At 58.3% G+C, this 12,299-nt stretch overlaps 1 protein-coding gene across 1 annotated transcript in view; it reads right to left on the bottom strand.

The window, feature by feature from the left end:
* Positions 1-5,344, bottom strand: part of ELFN1 (extracellular leucine rich repeat and fibronectin type III domain containing 1) — a 28,845-nt gene extending 23,501 nt beyond the window's left edge. Inside the window, exon 1 of the mRNA XM_081819222.1 lies at positions 5,209-5,344. The gene's annotated coding sequence lies outside the window, so the exon portion shown is untranslated. The remainder of the gene's footprint in view (positions 1-5,208) is intronic.
* Between the last annotated feature and the right edge of the window lie 6,955 nt (positions 5,345-12,299).

The following is a 12,299-nucleotide window of genomic DNA, read 5'->3' as shown; positions in this document are numbered from 1 at the left end:
GGAGAGGCACAGGTGGGGCGCCTCTCGTTCACTTGGCCAGAGAGCCCACGAGCTGCTGCTGTTGTCCCCATCACACAAAGAACACAGAGAGGTTAAGTGACTTGCCCCGGATTGCACAGCTGGCTAGCAATGGGACCCAGATCTAAAGCTGGGGTCTATAGTGGGCCCCCCCGCACTGCTGGCACAAAGAGGGGTCAGAGGCCAGAGGCAAGACTAAGGTCTATGACAGGAGGCGGCAAGCAGCAGCAAAGGCCGAAAGGCAAAGCCTGTGGCAAGGAGGGGCCGAGTGGGGCCGGAGGCATGAGCCAGGAGCCAGGAGCCCTGCACCAACAGAGAAGGGGTCCCCAGGGCCTGTGAGCCAGACAGAGGCCAGAGGCAGGAGGCACCCCGAGGCCCGCCCCTCCTCCTGCTAATTAGGGCCAGGAACGGCGGGGTACACATTCCACAGGGAAATGAGAAGACAGATTAAGACCTACAGCCGCAGAAATGCAGCCCTGCAGCCAGCTGGAGAGCCGAAACCGCTAAGCAAAGGCTTCGGGGAGGCTGGAGAGGGAGAACGGGGGGCCCCAGGGCCCCAAGAGAGCTGTGCGGGAGGGAAGGGGCTGCCCCCTTCCCAGGGCAGCCCAGAGGCGGGCAGCTTGAACCTGGGCCCCCTCCTGCACCCCCACCCCGCAAGGGGTGAGGGCAGCCTGGGTCTTCAGGGAGGGGAAGTGGGGCCAGGTCAGGGTCCACCCTGCGCTGGGCCCACTGTGAGCAGCGGGAGTCAGGTGTGGGGGAAGGGGAGGCCCCAGGCGGGCGTCCTGGGATGGGTCGTGACTCTTCCCACAGATGCCAGCATGTGACCTCACGGCCGGGGTCTATTGCATGGAAAACAGCACGCACCAAGTAAATACGCAGCAAACAGGTGAACTATTCAGTGAGAACCATCCATGAGACAGCAGTGGACCGTAGTGGGCAAGAGCATGGACTCCCGTGCCCACCGTGATCCTCCAACAGCAAGGAACCAACTTAGCCAGCATATCCCTTTCTCTTCACCACCACTTTTCCTGTCTGGGATGCAGATACAATGGCTGGAGGAGCCGCCGCCATCTCGAGACAATGAGGACAAAGGCTAAGGATATCAGAGAAGAAGCCTATGTGGCGTTGAGATGACTGACAACTTCCTCGGGCTGAGCACCTCTGCCATCACCACCCTATATTTCCATGAGAAAAATGAGCCCCCGGGTGGGGCTCAATCACAAGACAGGGTCTCCGTTCTCGTGCAGCCAAACTGAATCCCTGGCTGATGCAGCAGAAACTAATGCTGAATACTTTTATTAGAAAGTTACCTTCAATTTGATTCTTTTCAGTGCTTCTGATTACATCAAAAAGAAAGTCTCGGATTGGGGCTGGTAAGTCTTAAACACCCCTGCACACCTGCTGTTCTCCCTTTTTTTTTTTTTTAAGATTTTATTTATTTATCTGAGAGAGAGAATGAGATAGAGAGAGAGAGCATGAGAGGGGGGAGGGTCAGAGGGAGAAGCAAACTCCCTTCTGAGCAGGGAGCCCGATGCGGGGCTCGATCCCGGGACTCCAGGATCATGACCTGAGCCGAAGGCAGTCGCTTAATCAACTGAGCCACCCAGGCGCCCTGTTCTCCCTTTTTAATAAAGTAACAGCACGTCTTGGGCTCCGAGCCTCCTCTGGGCTATGGCGTCCAGCTAGAATTTTATAACGTTATTTTGTTTCCACTGAATTTATTTTTATGATTATGAATTCTATTTATGGTAAAGGAGGTTTGTTTCCCATTTGTAGTACTGCTATAAAACTTCCCTTTTAAATAAATGTATTTATTTAAGTTTTTTAAAAAGTGAATTTACTTAAAAACGGTAAGAACACAGTCAGAGGGAATGTGGGGGCACGTGGGTGGCTCCTGCCGAGCCCCACACTTCAGCCGCCGGGACGGTCTGCCCCTGGGCCCTGTGGGGGGAGGCCTGCCCTCCAATGCCAGCTGGGGGCGGAGTCTCTGTGGACTGTGCAGCCTAGGGCAGGGGCGCTAGGAGTCCCCTGGTGCCGGGAGTCTCTACGCGAAGCCTCAGAGTTGTGGGCTGGGCGATCAGGCGATGAGCCGATGAGCCGGGGGCTGGGGGCTGGGGACTGAAGCTGTCCTGGTAACCAAGCCGCTAACTCAAAGTCCCGGGTTCCTTCCAGCCTGACTTGCGAGGCCTGACTTCAAAAGCGGGGGCTCCAGCAGCTGGAGTGACCTTTTGCTAATTAGCTCGGGCTGTTTGCTCTGCAGCAGCCAGCTGATCTCTGGAAGCAGCTCTAACTCCATCCACTGCCACCTGTCACCACCGGGCAGATAAATAACTGCTCTTGGAGAGGTGGGGGAGGGGTGGCACAGGCAGGAGGGAAGGCGAGTGGCCTTGGGCAAGTCACCTGTTGTCAGGCCAGGCCCTGCTGGGGAAAGCATCACCCCCACTTCCCAGAGAAGAAAACTGAGGCCTGGGGGCAGGGGGGTTCTTACAGAGGACGCTGGGCTCTAGCTCTAGCCGACCCCCAGGCCCCCGTCTCCCCTGCAGGCCTCCCATGGCGCCCACAGGCCCAGGGCGGGGCTGGCCGTGGCTCTGTCCCTGGTGCCGAACACAGGGCCGGCCAAGGGCTGGGCCGGGGCCAGCAGGTCACCCGGGGTCATCAGAACACAGAGAAGCTTCCTTCTGGCCTTTTAGTCACTGCTTCAGGAAAGCCACTTCCAGGGACGAGGCCTCAGGACCAGGAAACGGAGGAGGAGGGAGGCAGGAATAGAACTGAGAAAGTTCAACTCGCTGCATGACAAAACGTTCTGTCTGTCAGGGATATCAGGAACAACGCGCCCAGCACCCACGTTCCTGAACCGCGCATGCGGTGTCCGCACTCCTCTGCCGGACCCTGCAGGGGCCCCGGGCCATCTGGTCTGCCATCTCCCTCCTAGGATGGATAGGGAACATCCATCCATTCATTCGGCACACACTCACTCAGCGTCCGCCACCTGCCAGGCTCTGACTGGGTAGAACACGCAGCCAGGAGGGAGGGAGGGAGAGGGCGCAGGCGGACGGGTCTGGGGGCGACGGGGGCTGAGCCCCGTGGGGGTTCCCCGGGCTGCAGGGACCCCGGACCAGCACAGGGAAGCCTGAGCGTGGGCCGCAAAGGAGGAAAGGAACGAAGATTGCTCTGAGGTGACGTCCCAGAGACTCTGCTGTCTCATGCTCAGAAAAGCGGGCAACACCCACCAGCGTTTCTTGAGTGCCTACTGTATACCGAGCAACGTGCATGTCCTACTGAATGCTCGCCTTCTGAGAGGTTACTACTCCACGTTACAGACAAGAAACAGGAGGTCAGAGGTGGCTTCTGGCACTCTACATCCAAAAATCGGCAGATTGGGGTCTGTGGGACACCACCACCACCCAAGGACAGGCGGACTGGGGAGAGAGGGTGCTCCGGGCAAATGGACAGGGGTGGGAAAGCACAGGGCTTCCTGCTCTGCAAAGCCGTGCTCTGGCTAGCCCGTGGCCTGGGGTCAGCACCGCCAAGTCCGCCCAGCCCAGCCCCGACTGCCCCCTCTCCACTGCAGCCCTGCACGTCTGAGGGGTGCTGTCGGCCAGTGGTGGCCAGCCCCACTGCTGTGGGGGTCTCTGCGTACCAGCACGGTCAGAGCTGACCCCGACCCCAGACCCCCCACCCTGCCCTCTCAGCAGCTCTTAGCCTCAGGGGACATCCTTCAGGACAGGGAAACTGAGGCCTGTGGAGGGGCAGGTGCTGTTCACTGTCCCATGAAATGAGTGGTAGAGATGGGGGCAGACCCCAGCCCCTCACCCCAGACTTTCTTGATGTCCGCTGAAGGGATGGGGCCGTCCCATGGAATGAGCTGCGCATCCTCACACCCTTCCCTCTTTCTAGACTTGGCGCTCCTAGAGGGACGTGGGTCTCTAGCACCACACTGTCCGGGGTCTGGCAATGGCAGGTACTCCGTGGACATCTGGAGGAACATGAACAGACAGCTTCACCCACCCTGTGACCCGGCCCCGCTCTACCCTGCAACCCCATGGCCCCCACGCCCGCAGGTTCCAGCCACCCCGGTCTCCCCCTGAACCTCACACGCACTAAGCTTGTCCCACCTCAGCTCTCCTTCCCCTGCTGGTCCCTCTGCCCAGAACGCCCTGCCCTGCTTCTCGTGGTGGGCTCTCCTCCATCCTCAGCACTCCCCTTCACGGGCCCCTCCTGGAAGCCTCCCGCTAAAGCCATGGAGAAGGCTGGGGAGCCATCTGACCACCAGCAGAAGGCATGCCTTTGGAAGTTCTAGAAGGAGTCTCTGCTCCTCCACGTAACGAAGGAGAGAGCCCCATATTCCCAAATCTCCCTCTCTCGGTCCGTCAGAATTGGAAGAGCCTAAGGATCACGATCACGATGCCCGGATGCAGCAGGCAAGCAACGTATTGCAAAAATCCAAACCCTAAAACTTGTGTTCCAACGGACCGCGTCACTGACCTCCTGCCGGTCACGCGAAATAGGACAACCCGGCTCCATCAGACGGGCCACCTCCCAGGTAAGAGCACCTGCGCTGGAGCTGGGTTTACAAAGACAGTCCGTCCCAGACCTGGGTGAAGGGCCCCCGACGGCGGATTCCAAGGCACGGGTGGCAAGAGGGGATGTGTGTGACTTGGGACAGCACTGAGAAAATGGACTCCCCAGCAGGCATAGCACTGCCGGCCGCGAGGACATGTGCTGGGCCACCGGGACGGCTGCCTCCACACCCCTTCCTCACCGAGGCACTCAAGTCAGCGTTCTGGGTCACTTTTCCCATATAAGACCCTTTTTCCAATATACAGGGTAAGTCCGTATTAACCTAAGGCGCATCATACACACAGCCTACAACATGCCACATAAGCTCACCCAGGTCCGTGAGGTGGCGGAAGATGAAACCCACACAGCACCCCGACTCATCCGGGGAGGACGGCGGAGCCCCTGACCTGTCTGGTCACACGCCGGGGCGGCCCGGTCCTCAGCCCCAACACCCTGTCGGCCGGGCCGCAGCTCCGCACGGGGACGTCTGTTTCTGCAGGCCAGCCGAACCTGACCCCGAACCCGACCCCGTCTCCTTCTGGGCCTGCACGGTGACCCCAGCACACAGGTCCTCAGGACCGGCCCTCCCCGCTGTGCTGATCACATCCGACGGGCCAGAGCGCCCCTTACCTTCGGGTTAGGGCCCACCGGTGACGCGGCACGTGGGAGCAGTACGGGCTGGTGGACTCCTCCCTGCAGGGGTCATGCACGTCTTCTCCGTGTTCCAGGACCCAGAGAACAGTACACGGTCACCCAGGCAGACGCCATTGCATGGAGACAGAACAGGACACTGGTGAGAGGGCGCGGGGAGCCATCGTAAGCTTGCACAAGATCCCGTCTGCCGGAGCCACGGGGACATCCATCCTGTGCGCTCCATGCATGAGAGTCAACCTCCAGGAGCACGCTGGGGCGGCCGGGACTCCCTGATGCACGAGGAGGCACACCCCAGTGAAGGCAGAGGGCAGGAAGAGGAGCGGCCCGGAGGCAGGATTTCGGCAGGTCAGACGGGGGACCCCTCCAGGTCACGGCTGCCATTTGCAGCTCGCCCCCCCACTGCTGCAGCCCAGGTGTGTCGGGGGTGGGGTGGAGGACCAGCTCTGATTCCCTGACCCCCCCACCCCCACGGAGGTGGGCTATGCAAAGACCCAGGGCAAGGCCTCTCCCTGCAGGCCCCCACCTCCACCCCAAGAGCGTCCTTGCTGGGGAGGAGAGGGTGAGGACTCCAGACCAGGCCTTCGACACGGGAGGGCACCAGCCAGGAAGCCGAAGCCCGAGCTGGGCTGGCAAGTCAGCCCACGACTGGTTCCCCCACCTGCCCACAAGGCTGGATCACTCACTGCTCCCTTCCTTCCCCGGAGAAACCCCAGCAGCCATGCCAGGGATGCTCACCAAGGACCTGAATGCACCACCTCACTCAGCCTCACTCCCACGCACCGGGTCCCCATTTCGCAGACAGGGAAGCGTTGGCTGAGAATGGTGTCCACTCCCCAGGCCACACGGCAAAGATGCAGTGTTCGGACAAAGCCCGGAGCCACAATGGAACCAACGCGGGTGGCACCACTGGGAGGGGGGAGGAGGGGGCCCCTTCGGGACAAGGGGACTCCGGGAGCAAGGCCGTGCACCTTGAGGCCCTGCAGGCTGAGTGGTGACCCTCAGGAGGGCCTGGGCAGGAGCCAGAGTGGTCCCCTTGCTCCAGCTGTGCACAGCCCCCCCAGAATCCCCCAGGCTCCTGGGTCAGGAGCAGGAACTGGAAGGCAGAAGGAACCCATGGTGTGAGGAAGAGAGAGAGAGAGAGAGGAGTGTGTGTGTATGTTTGTGTGTGCGCGCGCGCGTGCAAACGGCTGAGTGAGGGGCACGTAATTACCTGAAATTGTGGCTTAGAAGCAGATGTAAATAACCAAAAAATATGTGGGGAGGTGGGGGGAATGTTCATCAATTAGAGCTAATTGCCTAACAGCTAATTGAAATAATAATGGACTGCATTTGAATATGCTAATAAGGCCAAACCTGTCTTGGAAAAGGTAACTGGGATAGAAAGAGAGCGCTAAGAAGCTCTGCACCCGCAGGCCCCAGAGGCGGCTTCCAGGCTGAGACCTCAGCCCAGGCACCAGGACGCCTCTTCCTTCCTGCCCCCGGGCTTTTGCCCACACGGGTCCCCCCCCCGGAGGGCCCTCTCCATGCTGCCCACCTGGCCAGGCCCTGCTCTCCGGGGTCCTGGGAGCCTGAAAACGGCCTCCCCAGCTGTGACAAGGACCCATGCCTCACTGAGTGAAGCGTGCGAGGAGCAGGAATGCGTGCTTCTTGAGCACTTTCTCTTTGCCCAGCCCTGCTTTGCAAAGAATCCCAAGTTAAGCACGAGGAAACTGCTCTGGAACCACAGGGCACGGCTGCAGTGTCGGGGGGCCACGCTCAGACTTCACAGCAAAGCTGTCCAAAGGTGGAACGTGAGCCCGGGGCACTGTGCATGTGAGCGGAAACCGGGGGAGCGCTGAGGTCCCTCTCGGCCTGCGAGTGGGCTGTGTTCTCAGAACCAAGCGCTAGGGGCCTGGCCTGGCGCCTTCACTGTCCACGAGCACCACCTGCACACCCACTGGTCACACGTGCATGCTCACACACGTGTACACGTGCATGCACGCACGCCCTCCACTCTCCTCACAGGCGCACTGGACCACAGGCATCCCACACGCCTGCTCTGGCCAGACCTGAGTGTTAGCCCAGCACTCGCGCCCCGCCCGGCAGCTGCCAGCACGCAGCCCCGAGGGGTGGCCTCAGGGAGGGCTGCCAGGCTGGTATGCAGCGCCCGGGCCTCTCAGACCCACCGGCCTCTGGATCACACCTGTTCTCACCCTCATCGGCCCAAGCCAGGGCATCTCTCGGTTCCATCCCTGGCATAAGCCCTGAGCTCCCGCAGACCCACAGGGTCCGGCAGGAAGCCTCTCTCCTCTCTGGGGCTGCGCTCCTACTGGAACCGACCTGGTCCGAGAGCATGAAGACAGCGCTTGCGATGCTGCATGGGTCCCAGCACCTCATCAATAATGGGGGATCTGCAGCAGGTGGGGTTCAGGTGAAGCCGGTGGTCTGACACACGGGGCCTCCCTGGCCCTGGGGGGCTGCGAGGTGCAGGCGGATTGGAGGGTGCAGTTTGCTCCAGGTGGAGCAGTTTGCAGAAGGCCAGAGAGGAGCGGGCCTGCTCCGGCCTCGTGTGCAGCCGGAAAGGAACCAGGCACCAGACGGGGCTGTGGCATCTGAGCAACACGTTGATCAGCGGTGAGACCGCCACAAGCCCCTGCAGGCCGGGCCTCACCTTCCCCTCTGTCAGGTGCGGACGATGGTGGGCACACCCCACTGGCTCACAGCCCAGGCTCGTCTGAACCCACAAGCCTGGGAGACCCGAAACCTCAGAGACCACCTGGGCTGGAGGGGTCAAAGGTGAGGACCCACCCTGGAAAATGCACATACACATCTCGTGTATGATATCTGGGGGTGCGCTAGGGCCCCAAAAAACCATCCAGGAGCACTAAGTCCCCACGTGATAGTTGCGAACACACCCATGCAGGATTTTACAGATGGGAAACCGAGGCCCAAACCCATCGATAGAATTGCCTCCGGGCCGGAGAGCACTGGGACCAGACACACCACAGCCTGAGGCTGGTGGCGCCCATTACACAGACAGGTAAACTGAGATTCCCAGAGGCCGAGTATAACTGGCCCCAGATCACACAGCACGGAGGGGAGGGGGATGTGAGGTCTCCCTTCTAAGGCACCCCTGTGTACCGCTAGGGAGGGGGCCCGGCCTCCAGGGTGCCCCAAATCCTCCTCCTCCTTCTTCCAGGGCTACACGTAGACTTGCAAACGTCAGGGTGAGGGGTGGGGAAAATGAATGCGCCCAAACTTGACATTTGCATTTCAAACACTTATATCAGCAAAACAAATAACAGTAATTATACCATTTGCATATTTTGTGCAATGATTGTTTAGCGAGGTGAGGAGGAGGGGCTCCTGCTGATGCCAGCACCTTGGCCTCCCCACAGCTGTGCCTGCCCTACCCGCGGGGTCCCCTGAGTCTCTGTCCCCCCTCCCCGCCAACCCCTGCCCACCCCCCACCGAGGCTGGGCCGGGGAGGACCCCAGGGAGCAGGAAGGTGCCTGTCCTCCGTCGGACTTTCCCCACCACCTGGCCTGGCCTCCCCTCTGAGGAGCCAGGCCCCCACCTAGGAAATGGGGGTGCTGCTGGGTGCCCTGGGGCTCTGCTGGGGCCCCCACCCCGCCTGCAAACCTCAGGCTGTGCCATTCACTCCTCCAGGCTCTGTCCTTTGACCACGGCTCTGACTTTCTGTTTCTCCAACACATCCCTCCCCCTCCCCCAGCACGTGGCCACCTCAGGACCTTTGCACAGGCACCCCCTTGCCTGGAAGGCTTCCTCCCAGATCTACCCACAGCTGGATCCTTATCATTCGTGGCCCAAGTCCAATGTCACCTCCCCAACACCCTGATGGGACAGGCAGGGCTGCCCTCACTGGGGACAAGAACTCCAGCAGGCCTGAGGGGACCTTGAGCCTTGGAGGGCAGGCAGAGCCCACGTGGGGCACACAGGCCCTCAGCAATCGGGATACACGCACTCAAGTCCCCTGCCTACCATTCAGTGACATTAGTCAGGCAACCTACTGTGCGCTGGGGGCTTGCACTGACCCCTGGAGGTGGAATGCTGGGCGGGGGCAGGGGGAGAATCCTCGGATTCAGAGGGGAGCAGTGGGGCAAGTGGGAAGGTGGACAGGCAAGCAGAGCTGCCCCAGGACTTCTCGGGTCTTGCTCAGAATCCCAAGCAGACCCCTCCCCAGCTGCTATGGTGAATGAGCCTGGGGACACGGGTGTCCCACATCAGGTTCTGAGCAGTGACCTAGCTCCACCCCTCCAAACCCCCACCTCCTTCCTCTGCCCACTGGGCATGGGGGCGGGGTGGGGGTCAGGGTTAGCCACACATCAAAGGGTCTCCACCCAGGCTAATGGAGCCCTCCTCCGCCTACCCTTGCAAGGCTCCGGGTGCGGGTCAGGCACAGGGAGCAGGTCCAATGCTGGTCCCAGGCCTTCATGACATCCATGAGCGTGTGCAGGCCCACACGGAGGGAGCTGGGTGGGCTCTCGCTGCCCCCGGGGTGCATAAGGTATATGGGCCTCTTCCCACAGGCTCTGTGGCCTGGCCCTGCCCCAGGTCCCACCCCTGTGGTTTCTGTCTCCAACAAAGTGAATGAAGAGGGGAGGAGGGGAGGGGAGGGGAAAGGGCCATCAGCATCACCTCAGATACTGATGTGCCAGAGACGAGGAGCCAGGCCCCTGGGCAGATGGGGGCTGGCAGGTGTGGGAGCTGCCCAGGGAGGGCCCTGGTCTGCAGGGGCGAGGCTGAGGCATGGTGGAAGCAGAAGAGCCGAAAACCAGCTGTGGCCCAGAGCGCAGCTCTGCCAGTCAGATGCGTGCCTGGAGCGTGTGTGCGTGCGTGCATGCGTGTGCGTGTGTGCATGCGTGTGCGTGCCGAGCACACTGCCTCTGCACCTCTGTGTACTAGAGCGTGTGTGTTTCCGACCCGTGAATCTACGTGTGCATCACGACAGGTGGTGGGTCTCGTTGTGCGTGTGTGTGTCCAGTCTTGCGTGTGTCTGTGATACGTGCGCTTGGCTCTCTGTGCAGGTGTGACTGAGTGTGTAGGGCGGGCGCTGTGCGTGTGTGTGCGCTGCCGCATTCCGCAGGCCAGTGCCGGTCCTTCTGTCTGCGTCAGGAAGCGACAGACTGGCTCTGCATGCCCATCCCCCCACAGCTGGGGGAGCGAGGAGGGGAAGGGGGGCACACCCCTCAGCCTGCGAGAAGGAGGGAGCCCTACGAGCCATGCCATTCCTCTCCTGGCTCTCCCTTTCCCATCACAGCTGGGCCAGGGACCCCCCCAGAGACCACGCAGGAAACCCCCTCCACACAGAGACGGTCCCACCTTCTCCTGAATAATGACTGCAACAGCAGAGACAGTGACCATGGAGGGCCTAGTGTTGGAGGACTAAGAACCACACACGTGTCCCCAAAGCCCCACGAGGGAGGAACTACAGTATTATCATTCCTGGTTTCCAGATGGAGAAACTGAGGCTCAGAGAGAAGCGGCGTCACTTGCCCAAGGTCACACAGATGAGCCAGGATTCGGGCCAGGTCTGCCTGACCTCTTGCTTTCTGCAGGATGCGCCCCGACACATATACGCCCAGCTTGACGGGTATCATTAGTATCCCCACTTTGCAGATGAGGACACTGAGTCCCAGTTACATTAAGAGACGTGCCCTAGGATGTTGCTAAACTGGGCTAACAGCTCTCTGCTTTTGACTTAAAGCCAGGCAGGGGCAGCTAACAGGACTGTCCCGAAGGTAATTACAGCTTCCCTATCCCAGTGCCGGCTGCACACAGGGCTACTTCCCTCCTCCCTTTAATCTCTTCCCACGCAGCCTAGATGTGGGGAAGCCAGAGCCCTGAGACTTGGAAGTGCAAATGAGGCCCCTTCCCCTGGTAAACTGTGAGGAGCAATTAACTCCTAGCTTCACACCCCACAGCCCCACAAATTCCAGATGGAGTAAACAGTTAAGTATGAAATATTAAGCCATAAAAAAAGCTAGATGAAAACAGAATTCAATACTTATCAGTCCTCAGGAGGGAGACAAGCTTTCCAAGCTCGGGAGGAATAGAATAAATTGTAAAAGAAAAGAGGCAGATTTGACCATATAAAAATAAGGAAAGGGAACATGAAAAAATAACAAAAATTAAAAGATATACGACATACAGGGGAACACATTTGTAGCAAATGTGACAGGGAAATGACACCTATCTTCATTATGTAAAGAACACATTCAAATTCCTTAAGGAAACACCAACAATGTATCAACAAATGGAGAGAGGAAGAGACGCACAGGACAAAACACAGGTGGTTGATGAATATGTGGGACAATGTTCTACCTCTTGAATAATCAGGAAAATGCAAATTTAAAAAAGATAGTGAGACACCATTTAGGCTCATCAGAGAAACAATGATCTAAAAACAAAAACAACCCCCCCCCCAAAAAAAAACCTCTGAAGATAATACCCAGTGCTGGTAAGGTTATGTTGAAACTGGCACAATTCTTTTGGAGTCATTTGGTGATACAAATTGAATGCTTTTAAAATGAGCACAGCTTGCAGCAGACAACTTGCCAAATGGAAAACTAGGACTTTTCCTTCTAGATCAAGAACAACACAAGGATGCCTGCTACCACCACTTCTATTCAACACTCTACTAGTGGTCTCAGCCATTACAGTAAGACAGGAAAAAGAAATAAAAATGATACACTTTAGAAAGGAAGGAACAAAACCGTAGCTATTCACAGGTGCTATAACTGTGTACATAAAAAAAAAAAAATCCCAAAGAATGTATAAATACAGTAATGGATAAGAGAGCTTACTTAGAGTGCTGGATATAAAATCCATACACAAACATGGACTGGATTTGTATACATCTGCAGTAAGTAAAAAATAAACATTTATTAAAAAGTCAACACTGCAAATTGATCTATAGATTCACTGCAATTGCAATCAAAATCCCAGCAGATTTTTTTCTTTGCATGGAACTTGACAAGCTGATTCTCAGAGTCATAGCCATAAATAAATACGTTGAGTGGGGGTTTCACTCTATCAGATAATTATAATTTATAATGCAGCTGTAG

Source organism: Leptonychotes weddellii, chromosome 5, assembly GCF_054177405.1.
Source record: "Leptonychotes weddellii isolate Sample4059 chromosome 5, ASM5417740v2, whole genome shotgun sequence".
NCBI classification, from domain to species: Eukaryota; Metazoa; Chordata; class Mammalia; order Carnivora; family Phocidae; genus Leptonychotes; species Leptonychotes weddellii.
This window is presented reverse-complemented; position numbering and strand designations above follow the sequence as displayed.